Source organism: Drosophila serrata, unplaced genomic scaffold (genome assembly GCF_035046125.1).
Source record: "Drosophila serrata isolate PLE 108 unplaced genomic scaffold, ASM3504612v1 contig_165, whole genome shotgun sequence".
NCBI lineage: Eukaryota > Metazoa > Arthropoda > Insecta > Diptera > Drosophilidae > Drosophila > Drosophila serrata.
The window spans coordinates 1476866-1495093 of NW_028257063.1; the positions used below are offsets into that span (position 1 = coordinate 1476866).

General features: G+C 36.1%; 1 protein-coding gene and 1 long non-coding RNA gene across 4 annotated transcripts in view; one reads left to right on the forward strand and one right to left on the reverse strand.

Moving 5' to 3' along the window:
• The window catches only part of side-V (sidestep V), a 50496-nt gene extending 36826 nt beyond the window's left edge, over positions 1-13670 (reverse strand). Inside the window, exon 1 of the mRNA XM_086826957.1 lies at positions 13086-13670. The gene's annotated coding sequence lies outside the window, so the exon portion shown is untranslated. The remainder of the gene's footprint in view (positions 1-13085) is intronic.
• The window catches only part of LOC147644494 (uncharacterized), a 194250-nt gene that overhangs the window by 140772 nt on the left and 35250 nt on the right, over positions 1-18228 (forward strand). The window lies entirely within an intron of this gene.

Sequence of the window (18228 nt, forward strand, 5' to 3'; positions counted from 1 at the left end):
CTCAGACATTTGTATGAATGATGTCTGAGAGACCAGGACGACGCATGAATGGCAAATGGCAAAATGGGTGAGTGACGAGTGGCAGGCTCGGCTCCTGCCACCAGCCTCCTGCCTCCTTTTCACCTGGTCGAAGGAAAGCCTGCTTATTTATGCTGCGCCTATTGCTGCCACTCGAGACCCCAGCAGACGTAGTAGTACGACGTATCCAGCCAGCCAGTGGAATATGACGGCAAATAGAAAATATTTATGTATTATGCAAAACAGAATGCGTAGGAGCGCTACCAGAGCACCAATAATGGAAACCTGTTGTCCGGGAAATCTAATTTTCGAGATTCCCACACCTGACAAAAAGGTATGGGGATGGGGACTCCTCTTTCACCCATAACTCAGTCGAGGAAGGAGGAGCACATGGTTATTTAATTTGGCCATTCCTGCAGTAGCAACCCCCAACTCAAAGCGAAATAATGGCCAGGTGAAAGTGCAGGTGTAAGAGATAGTTACCAGGTGGTGAGAGGAAACTCACCCATAGATAAGATATGGTTTGATATCTGAGAAGGAGGAAATGGGGGATTGATGGGTGTTAACTATGCCAGAGATTAGCAGGGTCATTTTTGGGTTATTGTCGGTTAGATAGATTTTCTTGTGGGAGGTTATAGAACTTATTCTGCAAGGAAACTAATATTTCAAAAAGTTTTTATACATTTAAATATAATATAGAAGTTTTAGTATAGAAAACATAACACTTTTGCTTCTATGATATATAATAAATATTTATAAAATCTTTGAAGCTTTCCTATGAATTCTTAAAATATTTAAAAAATGGTTCCACAATTTTCTTTATAAAACTTATATTACATAGGGATTTTTTTGATTCTACCTCCCTTTTAAAAATGTTTAAGAAATCCTTGAAACTTGTACCTTCCACTTTACACACGCTTTTCTTGGGGGTAATATTTAACCTGCAACCTTTTACAATTTCTTCAGATTTTTCTTTTTCTTTTTTCTTTTTTTGTTAACATTTCTTTTCACCCAACTGAGTGAACAATGCGAAAAATTCTTGGCCAATTTGCATAAGTGATTTGCTCTCCCTTTTTTATTCCCCACAACTGAAGCTTTTGCCTCTGATCTCTTCATTTCGTATCCTGTGGTGCCTCAAAATCCCGTTGCCGCCACCCATGTCCTTTTAGCCATCGCTCTCAATCTGGGGCACAGGTGAAGCAAGTGCGAGAGAGGTGCAAAAAAGTGTGTGCAAAGATATGTGAGAGTGTCAGTAACGTGACGCTTATAAATTTATGAAGAAAACTTCTCAGGCAGTAACAACAAAAAAAGATATATATATATAAATGTATAAAAGAGGGAGAAGAAGGCAGGACCAGGTCTCCAAGGACCTGTCCTTTATTGCTCCACTAAGCTCAACGTGAGACTGGACCATGTCGCATTGACAGCTTGAACAGAGAGAGAAACTATAACTTTTATTATGGATAATTATTCTTTGATTTAGAAATATTTAAAAGCATAGTTTAGATTTATTTTATGAATAGGTAAAGTGGTAATATTTCTAAAACAATTCTTTTTCAAATGAAGAAACTTGCAAACTCCAAAAATTATACCAAAAAATTTCTCCCCGTTTTTTCCTCAGTAAGTTTGGAGGGTGGCCCCAGGACAGAGAGACTGCAGTAAGTGAAATTAATTAAAAAGGACGAATAGCGTTAGTCAAGGATTGTTTCGGGGGATAAGGTGGGTTTGGACTGCCACTGAGTTTCAAGCGTAAAAGAGATGAATGGACTGGGGACAGACGATGAATGGGCAAAAAGATGTCAACACTTTGTTGGCAATGATGACGTCGTCACGTTGTCGTTGTTGTTACTGCTGCTGCTCCTCCTCCTGTATCCTTGTTGTCCTGTCTGCTGCTGCTGGTCCTTCCGGCCACCAGCCAGCCATCCATCCATCCATCCACATCCATTGTTACTGCCATTGTTTCATATTGCTCTTCTCATTCTCAGCTCAGCTCAACTCGACTCGACTTGGCCAGGCTCTTGGCAGTCTGCTGCTGTTTATGAAGTGCCCGGAGAGGGGAACGACGGGAGTGGCATTGTTAATAATAGAATGTTACTTCTATTTTGGCCCGCTTCGCGTTACCAACTCTGTTTTCAGCCATGGAGCGAATCTCGCTTCTGGTCTTTGGTCTCTGGTTTCACGGAGCTTCCCTCATTCTCTCTTTTTTGCTACTTGTTTTTCTTCCACTTGAGAACTGAAGGAGTTTTTCACTCCTGTAAACTTTCTGCCACTTGAAAAAGAGAGTCCAAAGTGGGGGGGGGAGCAGCAGGAGCAGCAAAATATCCTCATTTAAATAAAAGAGTTTAATATTTTATTTGACTGACTCCTTGGCTTGCAATTATTGCTCTTCTTTCCTTTTACGCTTTTAATGAAATCAAAGGAAGAACAAACGTTTCTGCCAGCTTTTATTTGTTTTCTCAACTAATTGCACTCGATCTTCTCCTTTTTGGGGATTCACACAAATTAATTCCAACTTTGAACATGTTTTCATTTGGTTGAAAAATCAAAAGGCAAATATTCTGGTCATTAAGTTTCACAAGCCAAACAAAAGGTTTCTGCAAACATTTTCATGCATTTTATGCATTTCCATGTTTTATTTTTTATGATTTTTTTTATATACTATATCTATTTTTAATTAAAGCAAAAAGTGAGAGCAGTTATTCCGATTTCCCTGCACAGGGACAATGGCTGAGCAAAGCTCGTAAAATTTCAATGTCAACAATTTCCCCCCCATTCTTCCTCCGGCTCATAAATATCCCATATATCCCCCTTAGTCCTGTGTGTGTGTGTGTGTGTGTGTATGTGGAGTGTGTGTCTGATTCTATATCTATGACAAAAAAAAATTGTTTATTTAATGGAGGCAAATCCTCCATCCTGGGCCTCGACCCCTCCCCTCGGCTTTGAACCTGTTTACATTTTACTTTTTCAATGTACTAAAAATGCGTTTTTACCCGACACAAAAAAAAAACCATAACAAACTGGAAAGGTGGAATATAAATGGTTGGGTTAAAATATATTATAGAATAGTTTGTACCCTAGAAAAGGTATTTTTATGCAGGAAACTGTATTATAAAATAAGTAAACTAAAATAGAAATATCAGAAAAGAAACCCTCAAATATGTGAATTCTACGTAAATTAAATATAATTTTTTATGCTTTTTTTTTTTTTTTGATAAATTACAGTTTTTTAAATCTCTTAACTAAGCCAAAAATAAATTAATTATAATTCGGAAAACAGTTTTGTGCTAGTTTTTATACGGTTAACAAATCTCCATACTGAGTTTTAAAATTTAAAAATTTGAATTGAATTTTTTGACAATTTTAAAGATGTAACGCCTTACAAAAAATTGCAATTTTGAAAAAAATCTGAAAATTTTTGCTTTTCAACCGGAGATGCCTAGATAGACTCGGCTGTTGATGCTGATCAAGAATATTTATGAATTATAGGGTCGGAAATTACGCCTTCCTAAGTTAGAAGCTTCTGATTAAAATTATAATAGCTTAACAAATAGTCCATCAAACTCTTTTTACAAGCGAATGGTTATAGGGTAGAATCAGAACAGGATCCGATAAACTCGTGGGATTTTTTACTGTGGAGCAGGGACTCCTCTGCCGTAACGAGTCAAAAGGCACTCACACAAATATGGAGACACACATACGAGACACACACACATACACACACAAAGAGTGAGACTCGGAGGAGGTCGTCGCATATCCTTGGCACATTTCATATGGATAACAAATGCTTGGAAAATTATTTTCAAATGCGCCGCCAAAGCGAAAACGCGGGGAAGTACAAAAAAAAAAGGGGGAAAGCCTGTCCCGCTTTTTTCTCTCTTCCCTTTTAGCCTTGAGAGTGTACCCCACATATTTTTTTACACAATTTTTCCCACACCATTTTCCATTTTTCCGTCTCGTAATTTCCCCCAAGGAAGCAACAGCAGCTACTTTGTTGCCTAATACAAGGGGTTAGAGCGTGTTTTATTGGCCACGCTGCTTGTTTATTTCGTTTTCCCATTTTTAGCTTCTTTTTTATTATAACATTTTAAATATTTATTTCCTTTTCTGTTATAAAAGAAAAAATAAATAAATAAACTGAAGAGTATGTAAGAAAATGGCCTCTTTTGAGGCGGAAGTTACGCTGCGGTTTTCCCAGCCTACGCACGTGCCATCTCTGTTTTTCCGCCGCTTTCCCTCTCACTTGCCTTCCCTTTGCACGTGTGTTAATTGGCGGTCTAGGTGTATGACTGTGTGTGTGTGTAAGTGAGTATTTGTTCAGGTGAACCAAGAGCAACAGGATTCGCCTTTTCCTTCTGCCCCCGTTTCCCCCCTTGCTTTTGGCCTGTCAACTTAATTGGCTTCGGTGTGAAATTAATTGGATTTCTCTGCTTCTTATCTTTGAATGATTTTTTTCTGTATTTATCTTTGTTTTTATTATTTTTTAATTAACATTAAAAAGTAGCTGGGGGGTAAAGCACAGATTGCATAATTGACTGCGATTTGACTTTAAATTGGGGTTTCCCAGGAGGTTTTCCTCGTTATTTAATTTGAAATTTAATAACTTTGAATTGAGGTTTCTTAGTTACTTTTATTTTATTTTTAAGTGAACTAAATTTGAGTTAGAAAATATGGAATAAATGCCGTTAACAGAGAATTTTCCTAGATAAATAATATGTATAAATTGTATATGGAATAAATGGTGTTAACTGAGAATTATTTATCTAGGAAAGTTCTCAGCTAACAACATTTATTCCATATTTTCTAACTCAATTTTAGTTAAGATTGAAACACTTTTCTAAAAGGATTTTAATCAATTTATTTATAGGCAAGGAAACTCTCTTTTATCCCTTATCATATCCAATTTTTCCCACCTTCCCTTATGCCTGCTTAACAATATAACTACCACCTAATGGCCACCATTTATCAAGCTATTAATAAACTTTACTTAAGCCTCAAATGCTTTTACTCACTCCCCTCTAAAAAAAAATAAAGAAACTACTATTAATATTTAACCAGAAAACATTGATCACTCGAGTAAGTAGAAGGGATTTACATTAGCAAATGTAATATTTTCTCTGTGATATATACGAAATGTTATCTCCGACAAAGTCCGGTGAATGTAAATTCCACCCCGACGACGACGACGACGACGACGACGACTAATGCAAAGTTAGTTAAGCGGACTAAGTTTAGCACGCGATCTTAATTACGTAGAAGGGCGAACTTTTAAGGGATGAGAATTGCGTAAGCCCCCTCCCTCTCTCCTTTGGTGGGGGTAAGCAGACAACACCACCAGCAGACGTAGACCACTTGGCAGGAGGGTTTTGGGCCGCGGCAGGCACTTTATGGCCATAACCGAAAGTGCCATTGACTGTAGTCCCCCGTTCCCCGTTCCCCCGTCCCCTTACCATTTCTTCACTGCGATTACCTGCGGGCGACAACCCTAAAGCTGACGCCAGCCCCTGGCCACACCCACTCTCATAATGGGGATTAACTTTAGTCCCGACAAACAAAAGTCCTGGGTAAAAAAAGTGTACAGAAAATAAAAGGATAAAAGCATGTGCTGCGTTTTTAATGCCCTTTCTGGAGGGGTATTTCAGTTTTAAAATAGGTTTTAAAGCTAAGAAAGGGGGTAAAATATTAAATATATATAAAAGTTATTAGTCAAAACAGAAATATTGACAAAAGAAAAATAGTTTGAAACTATTTAAGCCCTTAAACCATTGAGGAAAGTAGTTTAATGCAATTATATATAGATTTTCGTATCCAAAATCTATATAAATTACAAAAAAATGTCCTAAAAAGACTGCTTAATATATAAACTATATACCAGAATATTTTGTAAATATTATTTACTTATTAAAGTGTATTCCCCTCTTCGTTTTCTTTAGCTAATCTTTGGTTGTTACATTTTTTGCTCGTTTTTTTTTGTGGGTCCTAAGTGCGACTCTGACATATGCACAAAGGGCCACGCATGCAAAGAGGTGAGGAAAACGCACAGGGAGCAGGGAAAACGGGGCTGGAAAACCCTCCAGGAGAGGGGACTAAAAAACAACCAGGAAGAGAGAGGGGTCTGAAAGAGCTCTGGCTTGGAGGCGGGAAAAACTCAGCGGGACACGCACCACGCAAAACATTTTTCATCGTTAGCAGCCATAAAGAAGACAAAACCAGGCATCAGGCGGCAGAGGGCCAGTCCCCACTTTCCACTTTCTATCCCAACAAAATTTTCCTCTGTATCCTGCCACTCCTGATCCTTTCCATTTCCTTACCCCTTCGGGAAACCCTCCCCCGCCAATTTTCCCCGCAACCAGACAGACCGCACAGCTAATGCAAAAACAAACATAACACCAGCGACCAAAACAAATTTGCACAATGCACCAAGGAGAGCGAGGGGAGGATAAGGAAAAAGGATACAACTAACACATGATAACAGTTTTCCAGTTTTTCAGTTTTCATTTCTCCTTGTTTATATTTTAGTGACACTTTTTTAGCAGCTTCAATTTAACTTTTTTGGATATGTTTCAAACTATCAACAGTGATTTTTAGGAGGATTATAAATGAGATTATTTTTAAGAGTTTTCGATGGGAGTTCTTGAAGTTTTTTTTAACTATTTCTTAAAGTTTAAAAATGAAGGATTTAAGAGCGTATTTTATTTCTCTAAAAAGTCATAATCTCGAGAAAGGTATAAGGTAGGTATTAGCATACACTTGCCATTTAAATCTTTTATAACTAGCCCAAAAATTCATTATTTAATATAATATAATAACTCGGAAAGCAGTTCTATGTTAGTTTTTATAAGGTTAATAAATCTGCATACTCAATTTAACATTTTAAAAAATTCCATTTTTTGCCAATTTTTCACTATTTTAACGATGGGGTTACCCCTTATAAAATTTTCAAAAATTTTGAAAAAATAGATTTCGACCGGACTAGGTTAGATCAGCTGTTCATGCTGATCAAGAATATATACGATTTATAGGGTCGGAAATGAATCCTTCACTTAGTTTCAAGCTTCTTACTTAAATTAAAATACCCTGCAAAATTTCTAAAATTATTTAATAATTGGTAGAAAATTACCTAAAAACAGTCACTAAAATCTTGAAGTATTCCGAACAACATTCTATATTGATAATGATAAGAAGATATTTAGATACAATGTATTAGCTTAGGAAACATTTAATATTTTCTTTTAAAAATACACTTTATGGCCTTAAAACCTAAACAAAAATCCTAAATAACCTAATCCCATTTTGAAACCACAATACCAGCCGTCTTTTTTCGGAATCTTATATGTGGACAGTAACTCGACCTGTTCTCCCTTCGCATATTGGTTGTGCACACACACATGTTTTTGTTCTTTTATTTTTTTATGTGGCGCCAGCAGAACACCCACACTTTTGCACTTATATTTTCCTGCTGCTCCTGGGTCCCCTTTTATTTCCCCCGATTTTTCTTTTTTCTTTTTTAGTCCAAAAGCGGCTAACGATGGGACAAGGAAAAAAGGGGAAAAAGGCGGCGACTAGGCGTGAATTATGACCTATTGAAACCTCAAACAAGACCCAGGCTCAACAACAACTCACTGAGTCACTTTTCCCCCCTTGTTTTTCCCCCTCCGTAACACACACACTCCTTCTTTATTTTCCTTTGGGTCTCAGGACGCTCCTTTCCGTCGCCGTCGCCGCCCCCTCTGATGTCTGCAATTTTTACTTTATGACTTTATTCTGTCCTCGTTTTATGCATTTTTTATGCCGCTCCGTTGCGGTTTTCTCACTTTGTTGGGCAACAAATCCACCACAGAGAGAGTTTAGGAGAGGGTTAATATATACTAGATATATCTAGTTCCCTTCGCTTCCCCGATCCTATATCCTGTTTCTATTTGAGTTTGTATCCCTGCTGCATTATTTATGCATTATTTAGTTGAAGCGACAACTATTGGCTGTCGGACAGCTTAATGGGTGTAGGTTAATGGGTGCCACATGTGAAAAATGAGGTTTACTCCTGGGATCGGCATATCCAAGGGATAAATTTAAGGGTTATGCAGGTTTTACTTTATGGATTTTGTAATATAAGATGGGTTTGCTAGGGCTTTTAGGCAGGGATTTTTTGGAATTAACATTAAACTTTTAGTTGTTATCAAAAATGTAATAAAAGAATGCTGAAGAGGACACTGAAAATGTTAGAAACAAATCTGACTTGGCTTTGGGTCTTTGAAAATATTTTCCTTCTATATTAAATGGATATAATATTATATCATATAAGGCTTTATAAAACAGATTCTAGGCAATTTGAAATATAAATTTATTATTTTAATGACCGAAAACCTATTTAAACTATAAACCATTATAAAAATATTAATTAAAAGTTTCTTTTAAAACGCAAAATAATTCAAATTCCTTCCTAAAACCGTAAACCGATTAAATAAATACACGTTAACCTATTGCACATATAAACGTAATTACCAGATGGTAATTTAAGATATTTTGACCAATTACCAAAACCCCTTTGTTCTTGCTTATTTTTTAGTATTTTTAATCCACACGAAATAATCTTTGCTTTTAACTATAAACTGTCATAAAAAGTCTTGAGCAAAACTCCAATTAAAATGCATCTAAAAAACGAAAAACTCTATGCTCGAGTATCCACGTGTCGAACATTTAGGTGCAATAAAAAATTATATATATTTTTGAAAGGAGACCGACCGCCTCGTGTCGCGATAAAAATCTAAACTTAGGAACTGAAACGAAAACTACCAAAATGTGAGAAGTAAACATTATTTGGCCACCCAACAAAAAAATAAAAAAAAAAATGATGAAAAACAGACACATAAAAGTCGTGGCAGGTCGGTTAATGCAATTATATATACCGAGAAAAAAAAAAGAGGAGTCTCATCAGCCCCCATCAAGCAGGGAAAGTGGGGAAATTGCGTGCAAAAGGGAAGAAAATTTATTGGAAAAACAGGACGAGAAACGAAATTAAACACGCGCAATGGAGCTACTTGCCCCAGCTCCTTGCCTCGCTCGCTTTGGTGTGCATAAAAAGTCTGAATTACGTTCCATAATAAAAAGTTATGACTGTAAAATTTTTTAATTGCACATTTGGGAGTTTTTTTTTTCTTGTTGTTTATTTAATTTGAAATTCGTTTTTAGCTCCCAGACACCGCAAGGAATTTACTCTCTGCTTTTATTTTCCCGTTTTTCCACCAAAACAAATGTGTCAATATAGCCGGGGAAAAAAGGACTCAGAACAGAGCCAGACAAAGTTTTGCCATTGCGGTTAAACTCAAGTTAAATACTTTAAGCAACGCACAGCTGTAAATACAATTTTTTGCGTATATATTTGTACTGTGTATAATTTAAGCGCCAGCCTTTGTTCTAACTTGTCAAAGTGTAGCAATTAAATTGCCTCGAGGCGAATGAGTTTCCCTTTTGAATTTTCCACAGAATTGTGATGACTTCTTCGCTCGAAGGAAATTGAGTTATTGTTATTATTGGCAAACTTGGAGACATTGTTTGGATATATACATATTCTAGGGGCATTCCCCTGGAAATTTGATAGATTTCACCATAACACAGACACATAAATATTAGGTAAACAAAATGTGGAAGACACTATAAAGAATGAGGTTTTGAATTGCAAATGTTGATTCAGCCGCAGTTGCGCAGGTGTGTTTCTATGTCTGTGTCTGCCTCTAATTGATTTTTCAAACCATTTGCAGCAAAAGAACATTTAATTTAATAAATAGATTTTAGATTTGGATTTTTCATAATAATTTAGAGACAGCAATTAGTGTTTACCAGGCCATAAAAATCAATTTCAACATTGTAGATTATTCTTTTGTCATGATTTATGGTTTTGTGAAGCATTTATTTTGGTTATTTATTTCGTTTTGTGCATTATTTAAATTTGTTTATTAAATTGTTTTCATAATTCCGTAGTTTTAATAAGGTAACAAAAAAACTAATTTGAATATTTCATAGTAATAAGGGTAATATGATTTTAAATGATTATTTTTTATTAGGTGTTGTTTTTTGTTATCTTAATTAAATCTCTTTGATTTCTGAAAACTTATACCTCAATTTCTTCATAATGTTTATGAGCTTTGCCCTCCTGCATTTTCCTTCATTTTCTTTTTATTCCAACTATTTAATTTCCAACAGATTTTCTAATTACCCCAACACTTAAAACCTCCTCAACAACTTAGCTGAATCTTAAGTGGTTTCATTCTGCCAAAAAAAATAAAAAAATTTTCTTGTGGAAAGTTTTTGTTTTTTCCTCCATATTTCACTTTCGCCTCATGAAATGCTGCACTCCCTCCCTGAGTCCTGTTGACATCTGCCGTCCATCTGCATTGTTGGAGTTGTCCCTTGGCTAATTTGCTTCTCTTTTGCTTTAATCTGGTCGAGTAAATTTACAAATTAATTAAAACAACAAACAAACGAGGGCAGCAGCAGACAGAGCGACGAGCAACAGTCGTCGCGGGGCCAAAAGTCAAAAATGTTTTAAAAACAAAGAGGGGCACAAAATAAAAATAAAAAACCTCAAAACACCCACATACACACAGCGAAATTAAGGCACTAAAACAGGAGCAAACAACAACAATGAGTAGTTGAAAAAGGCCAAAAAGTATGAGCAAGGGAAAAAGGGAAGAGCTTGAATTTTTGGTAGCAGGTTTTTGGCTTGAAATTCCAATCCCTCCTTGTTTCTTTCCTCCTTATTTGCGAGTAATATTCAAGGGACACCGCAACAACAACATGAACAGGAATGAATACACCAACAAGTACAACAACAACTACACCAACAAGGGGAGAAGCAACATTCAGACCCGTCGGCAAATGTAAAAAAGTCAAAAGTGGCGAAAAAAACGAGCCTTGGTAAAGGACCTTTTTTTGTTGTGCTGTGGTTCTGTTGGGCAAGGAAAAGCGCGTGGAAACGCACCGAAATAATAATAATAATAAAAACGGGAGCGGGGAATTCCCCCCAAGAGTGAAAAGGGGGGTGGGCGTGCGGGGTGCTAGGCGATTTCAGTGAGCCGAGAGTAAATTATAAATTAACGCTGCAGGCGACGCGAGGTCAACTTTTGGTGGCGTCCTTTGCTCCTTCACCTTCCTCCTCCTTCTCCACTTTCTCCTGCTCCTTTTGCTCTTTGCCACTGTTTTTTTTTTTTATTTGTATTTGTTGCTGTTCTTTGACTCTCTGTTACACACGCAGGAATCGCGGCGACTATATGTTCTTTTCAAACAACATGAAAAAATCAAGAAAGAAAGTTCAACGACTATGAGTTACCTATGAACAAAGATAATATCTCGAAAACCTCTATAGATTCTTACCAAATTTGGTATGTGAGCAGATAAGAAGCTTTTAATAATCTTGTCCAATAGAATTTCTTTAATGTTATTGATTTCCAAGATTTTGCAAGAAAATTATGATCATAAAAAACATAAAAATGTAAATAAATCATGTTAAATAAGATTATAACCTATTAAACATTTCACTCTTGTAACCCTTTTATATTATTCCCACTCTAAAAGCTAATAATCAGTTTCAATATAATGTATTTCATTGTTTTAAAGGTCTTTAAATATAGGTATTGCTGCTATTTGACATATTTTTCCATAGCCAATATATCTTTCGTCCTCTAACCCCTAGAAATACCCTAGGAAAACCAAAAAATGAAAACACGAAAATCTCACATACAATGGAAACTCGGCACGCGGCCTCAACTGACCGCAACAAAAAAAAGCACATAACGAGTGGTAAGAGGGAGAGAGAGAAAGTGGGGTCGAAGGTGCACGGGAAATGAAAAAGCAACTGGGCCAGGGGTCTGGGAAAACTGGGGCGGGGCAAGCTCTGGACGGAAGTCAGGGAGCGTGGACAAGTGTGCTTCAATTGGCATTGGTGGCGATAGTAAATTTCCTCCTGGTCCTTGCTTTCTTTTCAAGCGACTTTTCCGAATTACCAACATGTAGTTCAAGTGCAGCGCACACACTGGCAAGGAAAGGGGGATGAAAAGCGGAAAAGCTGTTGGGGTGGCTACTTCCCCTTGCCCCCTGAGATGACATGATAATTGAAAATAAGTTGAGATTTCTAGCCAAGAGCACTAGGGGGAGAGCTTAAGGGCGGAACGGAAGCTAAAAATTCCACTTGCTGGTTAATAAAGTTAGCCAAGCGAAAGACCGGCAAAAATCACCAGTTTGGTGGAGAGAGGGAGTTAATCTACAAAGGATTTGAGTTTTTATAGTTGAATGAATACATTTTTTTTTTGTGTTTTGCTTTGTTGGGGGAGTTTTAAATAGGATTAGTTGGAATATTTTGGGATTTAAAAGGGGAAGCATATTTTTATAATTTGAAACTCTTATGAAAACACAGATAAAAATTATATAAAAGCAAATATGCTTCCGAATTTAAATAAATTTACTGGTTATTAAATTTAATCCCCATTTAATAACACTCTGATATAAGATTTATATGAATTACTTGAAATTTTGCTAGTTTTTCACACTTTCATCACATTTCCCATGGCTTTCCTTCACCCCAAACTAGGTTAAAAACTTCTGAAATACTTTTCTCTTGAGCCTTTTTCTAAAACCCCTTAAAAACTCGTAGAATATTCCTTGAGGAACTTGCACAACTATCCTGAAGTCTGGTGCGGCTTTAGAGTTGCACTTTTATTCCAGTTCCAAAAAGGTGGGGGGATTCCTTCGTATCCTTAGCCCCTTCCCTGAGATTTCGCACCATGACAAATATGCGGGAAACATGAAACTACACACAAGGTACCCTCTATAGAGGGGGGCGGGGCCAACAGGGCACGAAGGACCAGGCCTAGTCCCAGTCCCAGGTAAAATTATCAAGGAAAGGGGGTTTGGGACACGCGTGCACAATTAAAAATTTCATTGAGTCGCAACATGGACATGAACGGACATCCGCTGGCCGAGTAGATCCTTGGGGGGTTCAGGTTAATATTCATGCATAATTTAATGCCTAGTTCGTTGTCATGATTCTAAATTTATTTTCTAGATATGCAAATTACTTTGTTATTTAATCCTTTTGTGTAATCCGTGGGGCATCATTCCGCATCCCGAGCACCGAGTTAGTGGCTTATTTTATGGGCAACAACACAGGGACAACACTGAGCCACAACAAATTGTGGCCGTTGCAGCAGCAACATTTCACCAAAGCTTTAAATTTAATTTAATTTATAATCTTGAAACTTTGTAATTATTTTGTATTATTTCTAGAATTTGTTAACTTTATCTAGATTTTTTTGTAGGCTGTCATAAAAGCTTGATTTCTCGCTTAGAGTTTCTCACACGAAGTTGCCTCAAATCGCGACGACGGAACGAAGCACGAACGAACGAAGGATCTATCTCATAACTTTATAATTCTCACTATTTTTGTTTTATTTTATTTCTGCAAATTTTTATAGATATTTTTATGGGCTCTTTTAATTATAATTTATTCCACTAAATCAACGTCGCACGCCACACGCTTCGATTGAAACACAATATTTTATTTAAAGGCGACACGAAACGCGCGCTCCGCTTTTCCGATAACCACAACTTTTGAAATTCCCGGCAACACTAAACTCTGAGTATCTTGTAGTACAATTTACTCTGTTGAGTCGTTGAAATCCATAAGATACTTCTGTTACTCTCTCTCTCTCTCAGTACGATTCCCATCAGCAAAATTCTGTTAATCTCTCTGTACGATTCCATCTTCTGTTACTCTCCCTCTCTCTGGCATGTGTGGAACATCTGTTAATGTTGGCTCAAATGGTGATTTTATGTTATAAGAATGTAAACATACATTTTTTAAATGATTTTTTTTTTTTTTTTTATTTATATATAAGGAACGAGAATAAATGAATAACTTTTTCGAGTGAATCAAATTAATTATACTAATTATAAAACTCCCGTAACAAGTTGCAAGTTATTTATCTTTTTAGTTGTAGGAATTAGGTTAAAAAATGCAAGAAAATTAAAATTAAATAAAATATATTTCAGTTTTTAGTTAACTGTAATTCGTTTTATAAACTCATATTTTTTTGTTCCCTAAAAAAAAATACATTTTTGTTAATACATGTAACATTAATTTAATCAACAAATTAAACATCGAAGAGCCTGTGGCTTACATATTTGTGCATTGTGTGGAATAAAAGTGTGTATAAAAGTGACATACATTTTAAAAGAGTTCCACACAATCCACAAACACTCTCAGTTGAAAAAGAGCGCTCTCAGGTTAAGAGTTATGTTAACAGCTGAGAATAACAGAAGGTCTCTGAAATAAGTTTGTGGAAGCCATTGCGCTGTTAAGGTTAACAGTGAGGGGAAATATTTGGTTGAAGTTTAACATCTATTAAGATTAATATAAGAAAACCAATATAGGAAGGTACATAATCATATTGTAATTTTAGATTTAAGTTTTTTGTTTCATTAAGTATAAAGCAAAAAAATGGCGAAAATAGTTCTTTAATAAAAAACAACTGTAAGCTGTTAACATAGTTCCCAAACCTTATCTTTCGGAGTAACAAGGGGAAGTGAAATACGTTTTCGGAGCTCTGTTAACCAGAAAAACCTTATTGGAACTGACCTACGACATACACTTTTCCACTGCGAATTCACGACATTTTAAAGGCTTTTTAAACCGCTTTCCATAATTATCTCCAGTGCGAATTCCTTGCACCTTTAATGCAATTTTATTGGCAGCTTAATTATTTTGCATATCGCCCGGTAAACGTCTATAGGCATGGACAGAATGTTTGTGTAAATAAAGTGCAACGAACTTAATTACGTGTAAGTGGCCACATTTAAATTTAATCCTACAGAACGTTTCCCATTTCTCCCCACCATAATTCCCCATTAAATCCGAGAGCCAAACAACAGATAAAAATTCAGGTAACAAAAAACAAGAAATTAAATGATAAAAAAACAGGGAAAAGAAATAAAAGAGAATGCAAAGGTTATCCATATAGATATATACATTTATATCTGATGGGACGACAAGAACAGAAGCCTTTCTCTGTTTATTTTTCTGATTTTAATCTCGAATATCATCGATCGGCGCTGCGATGCAATCTGAAAAATGCATTTTGCCCAAAGTGGTACGATTTTTCTCAGATTACGAATCCGGCGATTCGCCTTTTGTTTTTGAAAAATCCAATTTGAATAAAAATCAAGACAAATGCGGTGCCATTCTAGCTTTCAAGGCATCGAAATACAATGCCCTGGAATGGATAGTAAACAAAAAAATAAAATAAAATAAAAGTAAAATAAAATAACATCAATTTTAATACCAATTAGGATACTTTTCCCTGCCCCAACTCCTATTTTATTCGAATGGAATGAATGACTGCAGTGAAGAAGCAGTGAAAAAGCAGGGAAAAAGGCGGAGCAAGGTGCGTTGAAAACTGCAGAGGAGTCGCGACAAACAAAAGAAGGTGAAACCTGTTCAGCTGGACAAAGGGATGGGAGTCCTTTAGGGGTCTTGGGTTTGTTCGAATTATATATTTAGGTTGAAAATTTAATTGATACATTATAGATATTTGTATTAGAATCTTATTTATTTCGACTTCTTGGAGCTTAAGATATAGCTATTCTTGATTTATTTATTAATGTTGCCCCCAAAATACCCTCAAAAATAATATATTTGAAGAAATTACTTTATATTTAATAAGATAAAAGAATTAATAATCATTCAAATTAAATTTTAAGTATTAAAAATCTATCAAAATTAATAAACAACAAAACTGTAAGTAAACAACTTAAAAAGACCTACAGCAATCTCTTAAAATCCTACAAGTTAAAGCAAACTTCAAGATACTTTCGTAACTTTCGTGCTTCTTGTGACATGTCATGCGTGTCACGATACCATCTCAAACTCTGGACGAGGACAGGTACATATCAACTGTAAATCGGACGAGGCAAAAAAATATTTCAAACTAAATAAAGCAGAGGAAAAGTAAAGCAAAGAGAGGAGCAGTAGGGCCCAAACGCAGTTGAAAGATTAAAATCAGAATCAACGTAAACAGCGGCAAAAGAAAATAATGCAAATTCAGATGAGTATCAAAAGTTGAAGTTGAATTGTGCTGTGATGCCGGGATGCTGGGATGCTGGGATGCTTGGATGCTGGGCTGACAGGCGCAGTGGGGGCGTGGCACTGCACCAGCATCAGCATCCAAACAAATGCCAGGACAAATGCTAGCCGGCGGAATAATGAAGATGAGAAACCCGTAAACTCTCCTCCAGAGCAGGCATTCATCAGTGGGCGGGATCTCCCAAGTTCCTGAGCAGCATTACACAGCAAAAAAAAAGAAATAAATAAAAAAAAAAAACAGAAGGGCCAAGGAAGCCCTGAATAGACCCCGGGCCAAAGGTCACTGAACCAGTGAACTGTGCTGACACGGACACGGACAGGGACACGGACAGTACTGGTAAACAGGTACATACATACATATGTAATCTTCTGCACTTACATATATAAATAAATACCTTCATCGTGGAATCAACGCATTCTCAGCAGTTGTATTGGTCATCAAGGAAATATGACAGGTGCCAGGGAATGGTAAATAATCTCATACTCCAGTTATATAATTATATATACTGGAAATAATATGCACAACGATGTTGAGTTGACACACGATAAGTATCTTATTAATAGGAAATTATTGGTGTATTGAAGCGACCAAAGTGCAAAAGGTTAAAATAATATCAATCACCATAATGGCAAAGCAAGGGAAGTTTTGATAAGCATAATTTGTCTTTAATAATTAGAAATTTAAATAGAAAGGAAGCTTAAGCAGGGAAACACAAATTTGTTTACCCTTTAATAGAAAATCCATTATAGCTCAGTCAAAAATGCATTAATTTTCAATCGAAAAGCTTTTCTATGCTAGTTTTTATCAGGTTAATAAGTCTTCATACTCAATTTAACATTTCAAGAGCTTCCATTTTTTTCTAATGTTTTTTTTTTTTTTGGCAATTTTAATAATCCCTTACAAAGCCCCTTATCAAATTTTGAAAATTTGATAAAAAAAAAATAGATTTTGACCAGACATAGCTGACTCTCCTGTTAATGCTAATCAAGAATATATATGGTTTACGGGGTCGGAAATGACTCTTCCATGGTGTTTGAAGCTTCTAACTAAAATTATAATACCATTTTGATTCTATATTTGTCTATATTTTTATGTGATAATTTTTTCTATGAATCAAATTTTAAAATCTCATAACTAAACCAAAAAATTATCATTTTAAATTCTGAAATGGTTCCTATGTTAGTTTTTATTAGGTTAGTAAGTCTACATTCTCAATTTAACATTTAATAAATCTAAAAATTTTGTACATTTTTGAAAATTTTAACGATGTAACCCCTTATACAATTTTTTATTTTTTTTTTCAACCGGAGATGGCTAGATAGACTCGGCTGTTAATGCTGTTCAAGAATATATATAACTTATGGGGTCTTCACTGTTTTTCAAGCTTCTGATTAAAATTCAAGTACCCTGCAAGGGTATAGAAAAGTACATAACATTTTCCTTTATATTTGTAGTAAATATAGTATATATATTGTAATACGTATTAGAAACAACCCTAGAATTTCTCTTAGTGCCACCAGAAGCGATTCCCCGCGAGACAGGACAGTTTGAACAACAAAATTAAGTCGGACATATAGTTTGGATTATGCCACAGAGCGGGAAAAAGAGACGAGTCAAAAAAGTCGAGTATTTCGAGCATTTCGAGCAGCTTAAAATGTGTTTTCCATTGTTTCGCTGCCTGTTCTCCCGGATTATGCGTTTCGGCCTCACTGGGGGTCAAAGTTGACACGCATTTGCATTGGAAAACCGACAACACAGAACAGAATAAGAATCCAGGCAGTGCCAGTAATTCCCAAACAAACGATTTAAAAGGTTCTGAGGTTTTCGGCGGCAAAATATCAAAGCCTAAATGGTTGAGAGGGAAAACGGTTAAGTGGTACGAAATGGTTTTGCTTCCTTTAAATCGTCAGCTTTTTTCGGTCACTTAGGTGTCCTTTAAGGGCCTTCCTACCCTCTCTCCGTCCGTTCACATAATCTGCATTATAATTTCATTGCTATCTCCTCACCTGTTACACCGTCTCAGGTTGCTTTAGTTTCGGTTTATCCGTCTGTGTCCCTGCTCTTTTTGTTCTTTATTTCT